At 45.9% G+C, this 16,893-nt stretch overlaps 1 pseudogene; it reads left to right on the top strand.

The window, feature by feature from the left end:
• The first annotated feature begins 5,698 nt into the window (after nucleotides 1-5,698).
• LOC140216352 (uncharacterized) lies at nucleotides 5,699-16,561 on the top strand (annotated as a pseudogene).
• The last annotated feature ends 332 nt before the right edge of the window (nucleotides 16,562-16,893 follow it).

The following is a 16,893-nucleotide window of genomic DNA, read 5'->3' as shown; positions in this document are numbered from 1 at the left end:
GTGTCACGTGGTCAGCCTTCAAGGCGACGCCGCGAGCGACGGCGCGAGTTGGAGCCCCGTTTCTCCTCTGTCGTGACGTCACGGTGTCACGTGGTATTGAAGGCGACACCATATGGCGACACCGCCGCGCCTGAGGAGCTGGGTTGAGCTCTAGTAATATGCTTCGCATAAAAAACGAAACCAAGGCACTTCTTCAACGCCACATACCTGCTGCTGTCGGTTTGCTGCTGGCTACGTTCGCCGTTGCCAGTGGTGTTTAGAGGGCTTGTGCGTTGAGGATGAGACTAGATGCAGTCTCCTCCCTACTGTGGTGCATGAGTGTCGATGCCCTGTCAAGACTGGGATTACCGGCCAACAAATGAAACTGGCTGAACAGCACTTCAGCCTCTGGAGACCCACCAGGAGTCGGTGAGCGCAATTCAGGTACAAGGGTGTCGTCGGGCAATAAGAAGTGTCCCTTTGCTTGTTCCGCTTTGTTCCGCTTTCACTCGGCCGTGTTTACTGGACCACAGGAAAAGAGAAAACATTTAGTAGGTACTTGCTAGGGGCACTTAGTAGGCATGCACCAAGAACAGTGTAAGCAGAGGGCAAACGTTGCTGTTGGATGGATATTGCAAGACAGTAATTCATCACTGGGAAACGATACTGTCACGACGATGGAACACAAAAGAGGACGTATAAGCAAGCACTACAACGAACTTCAGTATAACAAAATTTTATATATAACAAAGTATTGAACATAACTTATAGCCCATAGAACGCCATGTATTTTTAAACCTCGAGTCCACAATATGAGTCCACAAAACAGCGGATTCCTCTACCCCTGAGGGAGAAGATCACGGTGGCCAGCATCCCGAGAAACATGCACCCTGAATACCACAGAGAAAGGAGGCGAGCGAGAGTGAAAGCTCTACGTAAGGCCTACGAAGGACCAAAACAAGGAGAAGTACGATACACCGACGTGGCAAAGTACAAGAACAGAGCGGCCCACGCTATCAGCGTGATCAACGGCCAAGGACAAGAGGTAGCAGCGGCCTCGGTAAGCACTCCAGACATCGACAGCGCGGAAGAAACGGCGATAGGCCTGGCGGCCACTACGGGCCAGCGAGAGGAAGATCAAATCACAATCATCACCGACTCACAAAAAGCATGTAGAAATTACCAAAAGGGCCGCATTTCCAACAATTAAGCCCTGAGCATCCTCGAAAAACGAGACAATTTTCCAGAACTGTGCATTGTCTGGGACCCGGGACACGAGTCCCTGGCGGGTAATGTAGCGGCTAATGCCGCTGCCCGAGATCACATTCTCCGGGCCATCCCACCGGGTTCACGAGCACCGGTAGACCAACAAGATAGCGTCCCGAAAAGATACGCCGATATCCTGAGCCACTACAGACTGGGTAGGATGATCTATCCACCCCCGCATCCCAAGCTGACAAGAGGCGGTGATCTTCCGAAAACTACAGGCCGGCACATTCCCGCATGGCACCCTGCTACACGCCATGTATCCTACGAGCTATTCTCACAAATGCGCCTTCTGCTCTACCACATGGTATGGGAATGTCAACAAAACCCATCGACACCGCCCATCACCGGACCAACCGTCGAGCAGTGGGAGGCCCAGCTGACAAGCTCGAGCCCTGAAGACCAGCATCGCCTGGTGAGCAGGGCCAAGCTATCGGCTCAGGCCTGCCCACGGCATCCTGGACTAGGGACGCCGCCCCCCTCGGACGATTTTACTGTCGGCTCATTTCTAATAATAAAGTTTATTCCTCCTCCTATAAAAACTGCCGCGGGCGCAGATGCCCAAATGGCTGAATTACATGCGTAACGCACCTCTGAAGGAAGGCAAAAAAAAAAAAAAACTTTATTTAAGGCCAACACTAAGGCCCAGTGAAATCGTGAGCCGCGCGAAAGAGCGGCCGCAGAGCAACGTCGGTAGCGGCAAATTCAGCTTACAAAATGGCCTCCGAAATCGCGCAGCGCGCGCCGCCCGATTTTGGAGCTCAACGAGTGCAGTGTTGGCGCAGGGTATATCGCGAATTTGTACTGGCGCATTTTACGCCGCGAGCACCCAATTTGGTGTTTTTGTCATGCCACTGCCTCATGTGGCAATAACGATGACAGACGTGGGTAGCGGTATATGTGTTTTGGGTGCGAGGGTGAGTCGAAAAGGATAGTGGCTTGATCGTAACTTGATGCGCATTGTAGTGTCTACGCATAACGCTTTTTGGAATGTGGGATGACGCCAGGACCAGCCCGACATGCCAGATCCGGACTATGCAGCTGTGCTATGGTGTACTGGAATAGGGCAGTGTGTCGTTCGGGGGCGAAAACGTGCCCGACATGCCTCTTCTTGCGATGACGGCCGGGAGTGCTGGAGCATGCCGGTCTACTGCAGCGCCATCTGTCGCTGCAGCCTGGAGTCATTGTTGGCAAGAGGAAAAAAAACTAATTGTGCAACACAGGGCCTCCGGGATTGACAGCTATGCATGGTTATCGCGGAGGTCATTCATGTACGTTTGGAGCTCGCCGATTGCTTGCTGTGGTTTTTCTTGCCGCATTCGCACATACTTTATGCGCACGGCAAGCGCTAGGTTTGCAAATGTACTTTGTGTGTGCGTGTGTGTGTGTGCGCGCGCGTGCATTGAGGTTCCTGCATAACGATCACAACAACTCCGAGCTGCTTTAGATCGGGCACATAGAGAGCATGGGCTGTATTCTTGCCCTTCGCCGCCCTTTCACGGAGAGAAATATCTAAACGTAAGCGGCTGCATTCGTCACAGAGCATATATTTTTTTTTTCTTGAGTGAAACATGGCGACCGTTTTTCTGGCCGATACAAAATGAAAGGAATCCCGTGCAACCGACCAGGCACAGTGGAGGTGCTCTTTCTCGGTTTTTCATGCTCGTGTATTTCGAAATACTAAAAATATACGCGTACTTACCGAACGGAACGCGCAGACGAGTGTTTGTCTGTCTTCTGCAACCGAAACGCCGAGCCGTTGGCTGAGCAAACGATCAGGAACACTGCATGATCTCTGGTCGGAAGCGTGCAAGCATAGACGCCGTTACTGTTGCATCTTAACAGTTCGCATTATTATTTTTTTTTTTTTGCAAATTATAAGTATTTCAGTCGTGTTTTGAGAGCGTTTTGGTTTACAAATGCAGAAGTTTTGCACAACATGTTTAAATTTCGCGCGCTAGGCACCACGGTTTGGCGTCATCGAAGAAGCGTTCCCAGTTCCGTACGGAGACACATTGCCCCATTCCATACACCACAGTATATGTGGTGTATGGAATGTAGTTCACTGTAGTACTAGGCACTGTAACTGTAGTATATGCCCAGACACCTATTATATGTGTCTGCGGGGCTTGTGTTGGCTGATGTTGTAAAAGACTTCGTCTAAAACGTGGATAAGGCTAGACAAATAACGCGTTTTTAAAGTAAAATCTTCATAAAATGTTTCCATTTATGTTTATTACATCTTCCAGTGAAGTTTACTCATCTGCGATGCATAACCAAGCGAAGAAAAGCAACAGACAACAAACTGTTCCAAAGCGAGCACGAATATTGTTGTCTGTTCTCCAACTTCAGCGGCCCGGTGATACTTTTAAAGTCTCATATAATCTACATGCAACAACAAGTTCTCGTAGGTAAACAAAACAAGCTTTGGTGTAATAATAACGCTAAAACAGCTTTTTACGTGCTGTTTTAGTAGAAAATTAGTTATTGTGACAGATGAAACGGTGTTATGTGCAGTGCATCTAGGATCAGGTCACATGAGGGATTTTCGTGCGACCATTGTACAACATATAGGTGTTCAGTGATTTAGGCGCACGCATGTTTTCGACGCTACCTATTAGTCTACGCCTCTCTACACGTCTGGGCCGAGGATTGTATGGAGTAAGAAAATGGAAGTGGGGGAGGGCTCCCTCCCAGATGGAATAGTCCATCAACATCGGCACCAATCGCGCCGAATGTGCGCGTGTTTCGATACCGGATCAGGCCCCGCACACTCTCAAGTTCAACAAATGGCCACAGAGGGCGAAAAATCAATCGAGGCGCGTTTCAGCGTAAGCGCGTAAGTGAAGCTACTGTAATTTGGTCGACTACTTTAATTTGTGCTTTCTCTGCTAGGGGCGCTGAACATGCTGAATTTTTTAATTTACACAAACCATTGACATGAACAATCGAGGTGTCTAAGGATGCTTTTTTACCTCAGGCAAATAGGCAGTTGATTTTTTAAATATTTTATTGTTGAAGCTGCTTTTTAGTCATAGCGTCAAGGTTTTTGTGCTCGATTAACCACCGACAGCCGACAGCCTATTGGTATCGATGTGTTTCCTGGCCGTTGGCGTTCGAATACTACGGCGGTAAAACATTTTCGAAAGCATGCTGGTTTCGTCTGCGAGTCATTACATAGACTTGCTGTAAAAAGGTCTACTCTTCCCAAAGAATAGTGCCTCATTTTGTTTAGGCGTTGATTATCATAATGAATGCGGCAGAGGTTGAGGGAGTACGCTTGAAGGTACGTTTTTATGCCGTTGATCTCCATAACACCGCAAGTACGCAAACCGATGTCACAGAACACCCGATGCATCATTGTGTGTTCTCCGTCATCGCTTGTTTGCTGTATGCCTACTAATTCTTCATTTCTTCAAGTGTTGTATCCTCCTTTTGTCCTTGCTCTCTTGTGCTTCACTTACAGTATGTCGTTCCGTCAGCTGTAATGCGCATTTGTAAAACCAATACGTTTGATAAGACGCAGTGGTTATCATAATTTCACTACACGTGTATTAAGCTGGCACATATGGTTCAGATACAGATACCTGTATGCGAACTTGCACGACGTTGATGCGGAGATTAGGATAATTATGACACCCGTAAGGAAGAGGCAGCTGACGGCCGTATAAGCGGTTGCGTTCTTTCCGCCAAACTACCCGGCCTGGTAGTGCTGTAAAGATGCTGTATAAAAGTGACACGCGGTGACAGGGAAATTATTATACTTAGCAGCCGACCGTACGTTTTGTAGCTTAGGTCTTCTTTCTTGTGCGTTTGTGCTACTCTTATTAATGAGCCATTTCTTGAACCGCGTTTGTGTGGATGCGTAGACGTGTGCTTTTTGTTGTACTTGTAAAATGCAAATAAAATATTTTCAGGCTTACTCAATCTTTGGTGTCGTGTGCGTTTATTCCAGTCGAGGCCATCGTGCCACCTGGAAACCGCACTCTGTCAGTAGCCCTACACGAAATGCAACAGCTGGAGCGCGGCGGCACAATTTAACTCAGGGTAACGGCGGCGTAATAAACGAAAAACCGCTCGGGATGCCCTTAAAAGTCAGTTTAGAGTGTGCCTTAACTCGATATGACTCAGCGCTACATGTATTCTGCTGCGCCTCGATCGTGCTCCCGCCAGTTTGGTTGCTGTGTGGCAAACGTAGCGCCTACATTAATATGTAGGCGCTACGTTTGCTACACAGCAACTAAACTGGCGGGAGCACGAACGAGGCGCAGCAGCCAGAAACCCAGTAAAGCCACAGAACACCTGGTGAAGCGTGTGCAAAACCCCGTTTCCGTTTCCTGTTGTACAGCGCCACCTGTGGTCGCATACTTTAGTTCACGACGCCACCGCTATGCTTATTTCCGTAGCACTGTGGAAGGTACAGTTTCCCTTCTCTAAGTTTGTATAGGTGTTCTGTGACCGGATTTCGTGTGTGCGGCTGGGTTGTTTCTGCTGTTTCGAAGACCAATGCTCCCTACCTCGTCTGCAAAATGACAAGCGTGAGTACCGGTAGAGGCAGTACTAGTACTAAACGCCTTGCCTATATGCAACAGCCTCTCGCCTGTGAGCAAGGCTAGTTAGCATCGTGCAAGCGATCTCGATCGGTGCGATATAAAGGACTTCGCCGCGGTAACGCTGAGCTTAAGGTCTATTCGATACAGCCAAGTTTCTCTGCACCTTCTGCACTTGTTCACAGTGCGCTGCGCCTAGGCCTTTGATTCCCCGAGGTGCAGGGGTGCACCCTGCACACCCGTGTACGAATGAAAGGCAAGGTGCAAGGCAAGGTGTCGCCGCGGTGCAGTGCACCCTTCAACCCTGCAGCAAGTGGGTGCAGCCCGGCACACCATAACTGGCACCCTCTGCACCTTTTTGTTTGTTGTGCCGTGCACCTTTTTCTGAATCGAACAAACCTTTAGTGTCACCTATTACTCCTGTTGGAAACTCAGCGCTGACACCCGTTGTTGCAAATGGGTCGCAAGCCCCAAGGGTAGCGTTGGCCTGGCGGCCTGGGGCACAACTGGAAACATCTGAAGGTCCTGGCAAAGCATGAGTCGACTGCTAACAGAACAATTTGTTTATTCTAGCATCGCAAAAGAGCGGCCGGTCAGGTCGACCGAAGTGGAGAGATTGGAGAGCACGTTACTCAACCGAAGAAATCGGAGCCTCTCTCTTGGCGTCCGGGGGCAGCTGAGGAAAAGAAGGAACGCCTCGATAGAGGCGCACGTGACGGGGCACGGACACGCTGAGAGACAGGTTGAGACGAGTGTAGTGACGCATCCGCCGGGCCGGTGCCGGTCAGACCTCCTCGCTTCACACTTGGGGAGCTCCTCTCCCCGGCTGCCGCGCTTTGACAAGCGTGGGCACCAACATGCACACACGCACACTTGAAGACACGTGGCATTGAAACATGCCAAGACGCGCTTGGCGGGGAGGCGTATCGGCGGCGCTGAACGGGCCAAAATGTCCGCCGCTTTGAACGAAGCCCCGGCGTCCCGTCGTAGGCGAAACGTAACACTCCCCTCCCCCCCCCCCTTTTTCTGTATTGGATTGGCGCGACTTGCTACGTGTTTGCGCAATGCTTCCCGTCATTGCTGCGCGCTTACACGGTACGCCCGCGGTGCAGCACTTCCGCGTTAAACGACGCTCACTTCTTTATATATAAGCGCGAGCAGCGAGCGATGTGTTAAAAGCCCAGTGCAAACAGCAGGCGCACACCAAGTCTGTGCACCTGCACCAAGCCACGCCGAATCAATCCAGAGGAAAGAAAAGCAGCGACAAGCGATCGTATAAAAGCCTACTGCAGAAACCAGGCGCACACCAATCTGCGCTCGGAAAAGCGCGCGCAAGCACGTAGCGAGCCGCGGCAATCCAATCTAGAAGCCAGAGGAGGGGAGGGAGGGAGTATTGGGTAGTAATAGGTGACGCTAAGCTCAGCGCTACCCTTCGCCACTCGTTTCGGGATACCACACAGAGGTCGCTCTCCATGACTGAAGTTCAGAGAAGCTGCCCTCGACACACTGAAAGAAAACGACAAATTCCCAGAGAAATAACGTGAAACCTATCAGACGATTTTACTGCAAATATAATGTAATGGAAAAAAACTTTATTAGGCAAGTTGATGGCACGCTGGTGTATGTTAGGGAAAAGGGAGAATGGGAATGAATCAAGTTCAATCGTTACGCCCCTTAAGAGTAAAAAAGAATCGGTTGGCAACATTACTTTGCGAAAAGGTTGAATTTCAATTTAGCTAAATTTTGATCTAACGAAATAAATTGCCGATCTTACGGCCCTTGCTTTATCGAGGTTTAACTTTATTGTCATTCAATGGCACCTGTTGCGACACTTTTCATCAGCTATTTAAGTTTTGAAGGAAGTGCTAAAAATTATTTTATGATTCCGTGCCTTCATTGCTGCAACTACAGTGCCAGCAGTTCTGCAGCTTGCAGTGTAGTTTATTTCTCAAGTGACGTGTGTGAAAATTCATCTTAAGCAGGCTGCCCTGTACAAAATGTTAATATGCAAGGAGATATAGAACTCCCCTGCTTGTTTTGATCTTTAGTGGTGTCTCCGCCTGCCCGTCACTATTATCCCAAAATCTTTTGCAAGGAAACTGCAAAGAACGAAATGTTCCCATTCTTCTGGAAGGACATTAATTCACAGTCAACAGATTGGCAGTCCAGGATTATGCCTCTCAGCCACTCTGTTCATACATCAGTGGAGTGCCAGCAGCTGCCATGACTGTCCAACGCCCGCTGAACATCAGTGTATTGGATAGAGCTGGCGTCTGTACCTTCATAGTCAAGCATGTAGCTTTCCCAGTTGTGGAAGTGGTCCTAAATGAAGTTCTTTTCATCAGCACATAATGACAATGATTGTAGAGCACTGCTTAAGCAGTGCTCTACAAAAATGAGGACAATTGTCCTCATTTTGACTGTACGGTGCTGATATCCTTTTAATTCAATGTTAGCGTAAGGCCTAGAATGGGGCAGCTATAATGTAAGTTCTAGAAAAGCTGGACGAAGAAGCTAAAGTCTTGTTTTAGTAAAAAGCAGTGGCTCATTCTATCTGAATGTTCTCTACACTGATTTCAGGTACACTTTTAGACAGGCTTTTTGTAGCTTGAGTAGCGTCCATGACACATTTCGTGCAATTAGTTCTGCAGACTTGCTGTTCTTAAGTATGGTAATTCTTTAATTCAGTCAGATATTCTGTCATTCTTGAAGGGGAGAGGGTGCAAAATATGATCATGGCCATTGCGGGAATAAATTTTCAAGTAAATCAACCATAATACCAGAGTCCTTCCATGTTTTCCATGAGAGAGTTCATGGCGGATGCTGTCCCTGTTCTTAGTTTTCTTACAGCTGATGGTTATGCTTGTGCAAGAAGCAGCAAAACCCTTCACTGTCCTCTGCCTCTGAAAACCATGTAGTTTGACTCTGCTGAGTCGACAAAAGCTCAATTAAAGAAAATGCTGGACAGGTCTGTGTGCTACTGAGTTGTTTGAAAGCTTAATTCAACAGATATTTATGTTCTGATCATGTCCTCAATGTACCTCTGTGATCTGCCCAGTCTTCCACAGCAGTCATGATGCTTACTCTTGATAAACAAGCACACGCTCCATCATTTAGATTGTTCGAAGCTTGAGCTTGAACACTTGCATGGTGTGCAGAATGGCGGCTCAGTAGGTGCTTTCTCTGCCATGTTTTCCAAGATTGCTCAACGAACTGTGCCATGACAGCATCTTCTCGTCACTGGATTTTGGAACTGAAATGTCTGTGTCTTTGTGATAGAGAAAGCCTTTGAGTCCCTTACCATTAGAGAAATGGGCTGGTGTAACCACTTTCATTTTCTCTGGCAACGATGACGTTTAAGTGAGGAGCCTGCATTTCATTACTACCTTTACCTTATACAACATTATCCCAAATTCTTGAGGCATCAGCTTCACCTTGCTGAGAACCTTCTGGAGGCTGGAACTGCAGTTCTTAACATCCTCTCCCAAAAGCCTCCCTACAATGCTGCCTTTTCTGCAATAAGCTTCCACTCAAACCTCCTTTGAGAGCAGTACTGTTGAACAATGCACTTGTTTTGCGAGAGTTGCATTGAATTTGAAACACTCTGCTGGCCAACGAAATGCTGCCATTGGAATGGTGATCCTCTGATGCAATGCAGCGTGACTGTAGAATTGGTTCTAAAAGGTTAGACCTATTTTATGCCTTGAGGGAGCTAACCATGAACTTCACCAACTTGGCTTCTAGCAATGTACCAAGAAAGTTGCAGTCTCGGTGGCAGGATCTTTATATTTGGTACTCTTGATTTGGCCACTACACAAGCACAGCGGACATGCACTCATGTTCAATATACCTGAAAAAATGTGCAGGCTACATAAGCTTTCTTGTTGGTACTACAAGACATCTGCACTTGAACGGTTTAATTTCCTGGCTCAGCATTCACCCAACAAGGGACAGCCTGGGCTCATGCCCAGGCTGTCCCTTGTTGTATGAATACGATGCGGCTCTGAGCACTAGTTTCCCCACTTTCTGCAGTTCTTGCGGCTCGCTGTCTCAACCAATTTTTCATTGTCACAGCTCTTAAAACAGTGGCTTCGCTTAAATACTGAAATGTGCAGCCATTCCAAGGGAGTCAAATATTCTCGATACTGTCTACAGAACAGACCTCTTACATGGTTTGCGTTCTGTCTGGAGAAACCCAAGCGCAGATCCTGAGGCAACTGTCAAAACTTGTGTCACAGGGTCCCATATTATTTTGAGCAGGAATGGCGGTTTCATTGGCTGCAACAATTAGCTCATGGTGAGACTGCGATGGCCATTTCCTCAGCCGCATGCCCATCGACTCAATCGGGGCGTTAACTTCTCCGTACAGTTGTCGTGCTTCTTCCTCTGTTGCATGTCTAATGCGAAGGCCAAGTACATGGAAAGATTGAGCTAATAGTCCAATAGCCTGGCTGTCGCTTATAGTAGGCCTTACACAGATATCATGTGTTGCCCCAGAATAAAGTTTAGCATGAATAGGCTTTTCGCAGTCCTAAAGAGGTGTCTGATTATTCTCAACTCATTGCACAGTACCTCTTTCTTCTTTCTTGCTATTCATCTGTAGCAAGGCTTTTAATGATTAATCCAAAAACGTGTGAGAGGAGCAACAAAGTCAGTCGGAAGATTAGGTCCTTTTTCTAAGCATTTGTTCGATGACACAAGTGAGGTCTATATGCTGACTCTTCGAAGATCATCCATACTCTTGTAGTTGTTGACTCACTACGTACGACAGCATGATGTGGAATGTAATGAATACAAGACATGGCGAACCACTTCTTTCCGGTATACATTCAGCAAGGCATGCCCTCATAAAAATTTTAATGGTTGATCCATATTCCCAGCGAAATCCCTATTAAACTCGCTTTAAAGCTTATCTTTGATTGCTGTCTAGCTACTCACAATCTTTCCACGAGAAGGCTACCTCATAGCGACCCCCGTCAAATCCAACTTTGCTTTGAAACAGTACAAGGACTGATAGAAACATTGAGTTTTTCTAAACTGTTCTCGTCTGTCAAAATTCCCATGCTCTCAAATTCCCAGAACTTTTGCCGTGCATGGCGTCAGCACCTGGTGCACCCGGGCCATCAGCATCCGCGACACCGCCACCGTCTGTCATCTTCACCCATCCGCGCGACCCCGGCACCTTCTCTAGTAACAGCACCGACAAAGTCAACATCGAAGAATGGCTTGGCATATACGAACGCGTCACTACACACATCCGATGGGACCCGACAGTGATGCTCGCAAGGCCTGGCCGTCTGTCAGCATGGTAGAACGGCCGAGGACAAGCCCGCTGTGGAGTTCCGTCTTTTGCAATACCTAGCACCTCCACCAAAAATGAAACGAGCAAAGATGTAAGGTTAAATGGGACCGTGATTACTCTGCAGAAGATATGACCGGTAAAACCAGTATGGCCGAACGTTAGGTTAGCCCCACTACGTCGTCTCTTACGTCGTGTCTCGTCGTCGTCTTTGTCGATCGTCGTCTTTGTCCCTCCCGTGGTACCGTGGCATAATGTTCCATCATTTTACAGCATATATACGTCAACAATATCAGCTGCTGGTTTTCAGCCATGTTTTTGTTGACGTCTTTGAAGGTTGGTATGATTGGCAGTTTCCAATCTTGTGGAATCTGACAAGTCATTACAGATTGATGAAAAATATGGAATAAAAACCTGCCCAGAGACAGCATTCTTTAGTAATTTAGAGTTAATATTGTCAGTACCTGCTGACGAGGAAACTTTCCAATTATTAATAAATGCTGAGCAATACCATCAATAAACAGCCTTATACCATTATGTATGCAAAGGGCTGACCATTATTTTAAAAGTTGGGTTCTTTTTATCCCGAATGCCTTATTTATGCGCATAAACTGGCGTCAGATATATCAATTGCCTATTTCAGTTAAAATTACATCATATGGTTTTGCCGAATTTGCCTTGAATAATCTAAATAAAAGAAAGAAAGATTGACATATGTTCGACACTGTGCCAGAAGTGCTAGTTGCTGCGCAAAATCAGGTTCTTGCTGGTGCTAAGATCTGCGCCAGAAGGTCAAATGGCTGTTCCATCACTGCACAAGGTACTTTACGTTTTCTCGTCAACGTAGCATAAACCGTGCTCCACTGCCTCGACTATACTCTAGCACTCCAACTGGTGCCCTAAAGGACTGCTTTATGGTTTCAATTCAAAGTTGTAGTGAACGGATGGGTTTCGCAAGCGATAATTGGCTCATCGTAAGAACAGTCGGCGCCATTGGGAGAGATTTGTGACGTATCATCCAATGAATGCTGCTGCAGGCCACTGTGGAACATTTATTGGCTTGGCTCTTTGTCTTCAACAAGAATATATCCTCTGCGAAACTGCCGGTCAAGTATTCGCAAAGTATATACTATTGTTGGCCATACAGCATATTGCGTGTCCACCCATTCATTGCCAAATACATTGCTGGTGCATCTCCTAAACGTGCAAAGTCATCATCCAGTCTCACTGACCCAACTTTGCAGCAATAGGTTAGAGCATGTGATGTGTTGGCACCCTAAAAATACCTAGATGAAGACAACATGCTGTTTCGAGTCCAGCATGGTTTTATGGAAGGCTTTTACTGTCACAGCTTATTGCCTCATATAACGACTTAGCAGTTAATAACAGGGAACAAATAGAGGCAGGATTTTTTAGATTTTGCCAATGCCTTTGATTAAGTGCCTGAACATAAAGCTCCATGTAAGCTTTACGCAGTTAAATGGACACGAAATCTGTGCATTTTATCAGAGCCTATATTGAAAACAGTGTTCAGTACATCAAAGTCGGCAATCGTATTTGAGGTATTTCTTTTCACGTCAGGTGTAGCACAGGATAGGAGTCATTCTTGGGACCTTTTCTGTTCCTAGTAGTCAATGACATAGCAAATATGGGTGGATGTATTGTACACAGTAGTTAAATCACAAGCTGACGAAATAGCTCAGAAATAACCTTGATAAGATTTGCCACTGGTGTGAAGGGTAGGAAATGAGCTTTAACATTAATTAGTGCTGTGTTATGAAAATAAGCAGCAAGGAGACACCTTTACGCTTTCCATATTTTATTGGCGCCAACACCTAACAATGTTTCTACCTATTAGTACCTCGATGTAATTCTAACAGAACATGTGAGGTGGGACGAGTATATTGAAAACATTTGAGTGAGTGCTCTCAGAAGTTTATGGACCTTTGTCACAATTTCAAAGGAGCCCCTATATAGGTAAATGTATAGGGGCGTTCGCTATGCTGTCAGACCTAGCTATGAATATGCATAAGCATTGCGGGATCCATATGCCAATAAAATATTGTTAAATTAGAATTATTACAGCAAATAGCAGTTAGGTTCATCTGCAATTTCTGCAGAAAAACTGATAGTGTATCGCAGATGCTGAGTACTTTCCATCTTGAATAGCAACAGGGAAGACACGCTAGACAGGCTACAACTCTTGCATTTAGTGTACAACAGAGTCCAGCATTATGAAATAATTTTACCTGTGTCCTGCTTCTTGTGCCAGCATTTATCAGTACCACAGTAGAATGATACAGGAGCTATGTGCTTGAATAATGCTTATAAATAGTAATTTTTTCTAAGACAAAGAATGGAATGAATAGCCTAGGATCGTTGTTGAAAGTAGATATGTTGTCATATTTGTGATTTATGTTGTTTTCCAGTGTTTGTGCTTTTGTCCTTTGATTGCATTTTCTGTATATTCATTCCTCCTTGGACTCAAGTGAGTCGGCAGCATTTATAAATAAATTTCAGGAATGTAACTATCTACCACAACAGACAATACCGTGAAACCTAGTTCGAGATGAAGTACTGCTGTTCTTAATTAGGTCATCAGGCCTATGATGGTATTACTGAATGTTTGGGCTGTCGTATTTGACTGCTATGGCAGCTTGAACTAATACCATGCTCCTAGTCTTCTCACTATACTTACAGTTAAAAATTATTTAAGCAAACATTTGTGTAAATTCATAAACTTGGCCATTGAGCAATCATAAAAATATATTTATATTTTCCAAATCAAAATGGTTGACCTGCTGTGCTCTGATTTGATCTGAAATCACTACCGAGACATTGAATGAAGAAAAGGCTGATCTTTACCACTACTATCTATGTAATTTTATTTCTTTGGCATTTTATTATTATATTTTTATATTTAAGTGAAAAATATTACTCGGTAACCTGTCTTGTTTTCTTGGTGCAGCATTGAAGCATTCCAGCTGTCCAGCAAATACAGATGGTACAGTTACATGAAGGATACCGCCAGCGCTGTAACTCCTGTGTCTATGAGGTGAATAAACTGTGATCTGAAGTGCTCACGAGGATCCATGTAGGCCAGTGTGTGTTTGAATTCCATTTGTGCCCTCGGAGCTTCTCGCGAACGTTCAAGCTGAAGCAACACCTGCATACTCACACAGCCAAAAGGCAATTTCTGTGCCCTTCATGCTGAGAGCTTCCCACAAAAAGTTATTCTAAAGCAACACTTGTGCATCCACAGAGAAGACATGCCATTTCATTGCCATTTATGCGCTAGGAGCTTCACGGTGAAGTCTACATTGAAGGAACACCTGTGGACCCACACAGGCGAGAAGCCATTTCAATGCCCTTCGTGCCCTCAGAGCTTCTCACGAAAGAGTACTCTGAACCAACACCTGCGCACCCACACAGGCGAAAAGCCATTTCAATGCCCTTCGTGCCCTCAGAGCTTCTCACGAAAGAGTACTCTGAACAAACACCTGCGAATTCACACAGGCGCTAAGCCATTTCAATGCCCTTTGTGCCCTCAGAGCTTCTCACAAAAGAGTCATCTGAACCAACACCTGCACACCCACACAGGAAAGAAGCCATTTCAATGCCCTTCATGCCCTCAGAGCTTCTCACAAAAGAGTACTCTGAACCAGCACATGTACACCCACACCGGCGAGAGGTCATTTCAGTGCCCTGCCTGTCCTCAGAGCTTCTCACAAAAGAGTATTCTGAACCAGCACCTGTGCACCCACACCGGCGAGAGGCCATTTCCCTGCCTGCCCTCAACGCTTCTCACGAAAGAGTAACCTGAACCATCACCTGTGCACCCACACAGGTGAGAAGCCATTTCAGTGCCCGTCGTGCCCTCAGAGCTTCTCAAAGAAAAATACTTTGAACCAACATTTGCGCACCCACACAGGTGAGAAGCCATTTCAATGCCCTTCGTGCCCTCAGAGCTTCTCACGAAGGAGTTATTTGAACCAGCACCTGCGCACCCACACAGGCGAGAAGCCATTTCAATGCCCTTCGTGCCCTCAGAGCTTCTCACAAAAGAGTCATCTGAACCAGCACCTGCGCACCCACACAGGTGAGAAGCCATTTCAATGCCCTTCGTGCCCTCGAAGCTTCACACAAAAGAGTACTCTGAACCGACACCTGCACACTCACACAGGTGAGAGGCCATATCAGTGCCTTGCATGCCCTCTGAGCTTCTCCCAGAAGAATGCTCTGAACGAACACCTGCGCACCCACACAAGAGAGAAGCCATTTCAGTGCCCTTTATGCCCTCAAAGCTTCTCCCAAAAGTCGACATGGAAGGTTCATCTGCACTTCCACTAATGTGAGAGACTGTTTCAGAGCTGTTCATGTCCTGAGAACTTCATGTGGAAGTCTGCATTAAACCAACAGTCGCGATCCACACATGCGGCGGCCATTTCCGTGCCCTGCATGTCCTCAGCAATCCTCAAAAGTTTTTACTGAAAGACCACGTGTACATCCACTCAGCCAGAGGCCATGCCAGTGCTCTTCATGTACTTGGATGTACTCATGGAAGTTCGCACTGAACTTCACTTCCACTAATGTGAGAGGCTGTTTCAGGGTCCTTCATGTCCTGAGAACTTTTCGTGGAAGTCTGCACTGAACCGACAAGCGCTCATACACACAAAGTTCGTAGTGAAGGATCACCTGTGTATCCACTCAAGGAGATGCCATGTCAGGGCTCTTCATGTCCTCAGAGTTACTTGCAGAAGTTCACACTGAACTGACACATGCACAACCCACATAAGCGAGAGGCTGTTTCAGTGCCACTTCTACCGTCAAACCTTTGGGCATAAAAGCCACCTCAATAGGCACCTTGCCACCACAAGTGCACCTGACATGTGCAGTGCAGCAGTGCTGAGTTGTGTGCACTCCTTATTGTTCCTTCTTGCTTTTCATGTTTTCCTTAGTTTTTTCATTGAAGCTCAGCATATGTGTACGCCTGTAGTTCTATACTAGGATGAAACATTGTAAGGCTTCACTTTTCATTATTATGATGTTTAAGTTATTTGTTGCAGACAAGCACTTCTTTCAGCATTGAAGTGTTTAACTGCTCTTTACTAAATCAGTTGTGGGAGTTCGTTTCAGCACACTAAATAAAATTTGGGATTGGGTTTTGTTTATTATTGTTATTTCAATACTTGCTCTCATAGCATGTAATGTTTCAGTTTATTCGCGTTTATTGTGCTGAACACTTAAAGAGAATTTGAGTGGCTATTTACTATTGCTATGTAATGCATTTAGCCTTTTCTGAGGAATTGAAATTATGCAATTATTATGTGCTTTTTTGATTCCTACTATGATTCAACTGGTTTCAGTGATACTAATGCACTGGTATGAAATTGTTTTGCTCGTAAAGATCCGTGCAGACCTTTGAGAACCTTGAACTTGCTTCATAATAAAACATTGTTCTCATGGATTGAAGGCCCTTTAATTTTTATGCATCCTTAACCCTTTTAGTGTCGTTTCTTCCCCCCACATAATATAGAAGAAACAATGACTTATTTTCGATTATTTGGAAGGGAAGAAATGACATGGATAATGGCACATGCACTCTTAGTATGACCGTCACACTGTTGTTTTCGTTTTCTATAACCTACTTAAAATAGATTTGTTAAATGAGAAATACAGTCATTCTAGATGCACTGCTTGACAAGTGGTCGCTACGGTTGGGTGCATAACAATAAAAAAGGCAAGCAATGGAGATAAACACAACGATCTAGTCCTCACCTTAACCGAATGTATTGGCAT

This window comes from Dermacentor andersoni, chromosome 3 (genome assembly GCF_023375885.2).
Source record: "Dermacentor andersoni chromosome 3, qqDerAnde1_hic_scaffold, whole genome shotgun sequence".
Classification (NCBI taxonomy): Eukaryota; Metazoa; Arthropoda; class Arachnida; order Ixodida; family Ixodidae; genus Dermacentor; species Dermacentor andersoni.
Note: the sequence above shows the minus strand (reverse complement) of the source record. Positions and strands in the feature narration are given on the sequence as shown.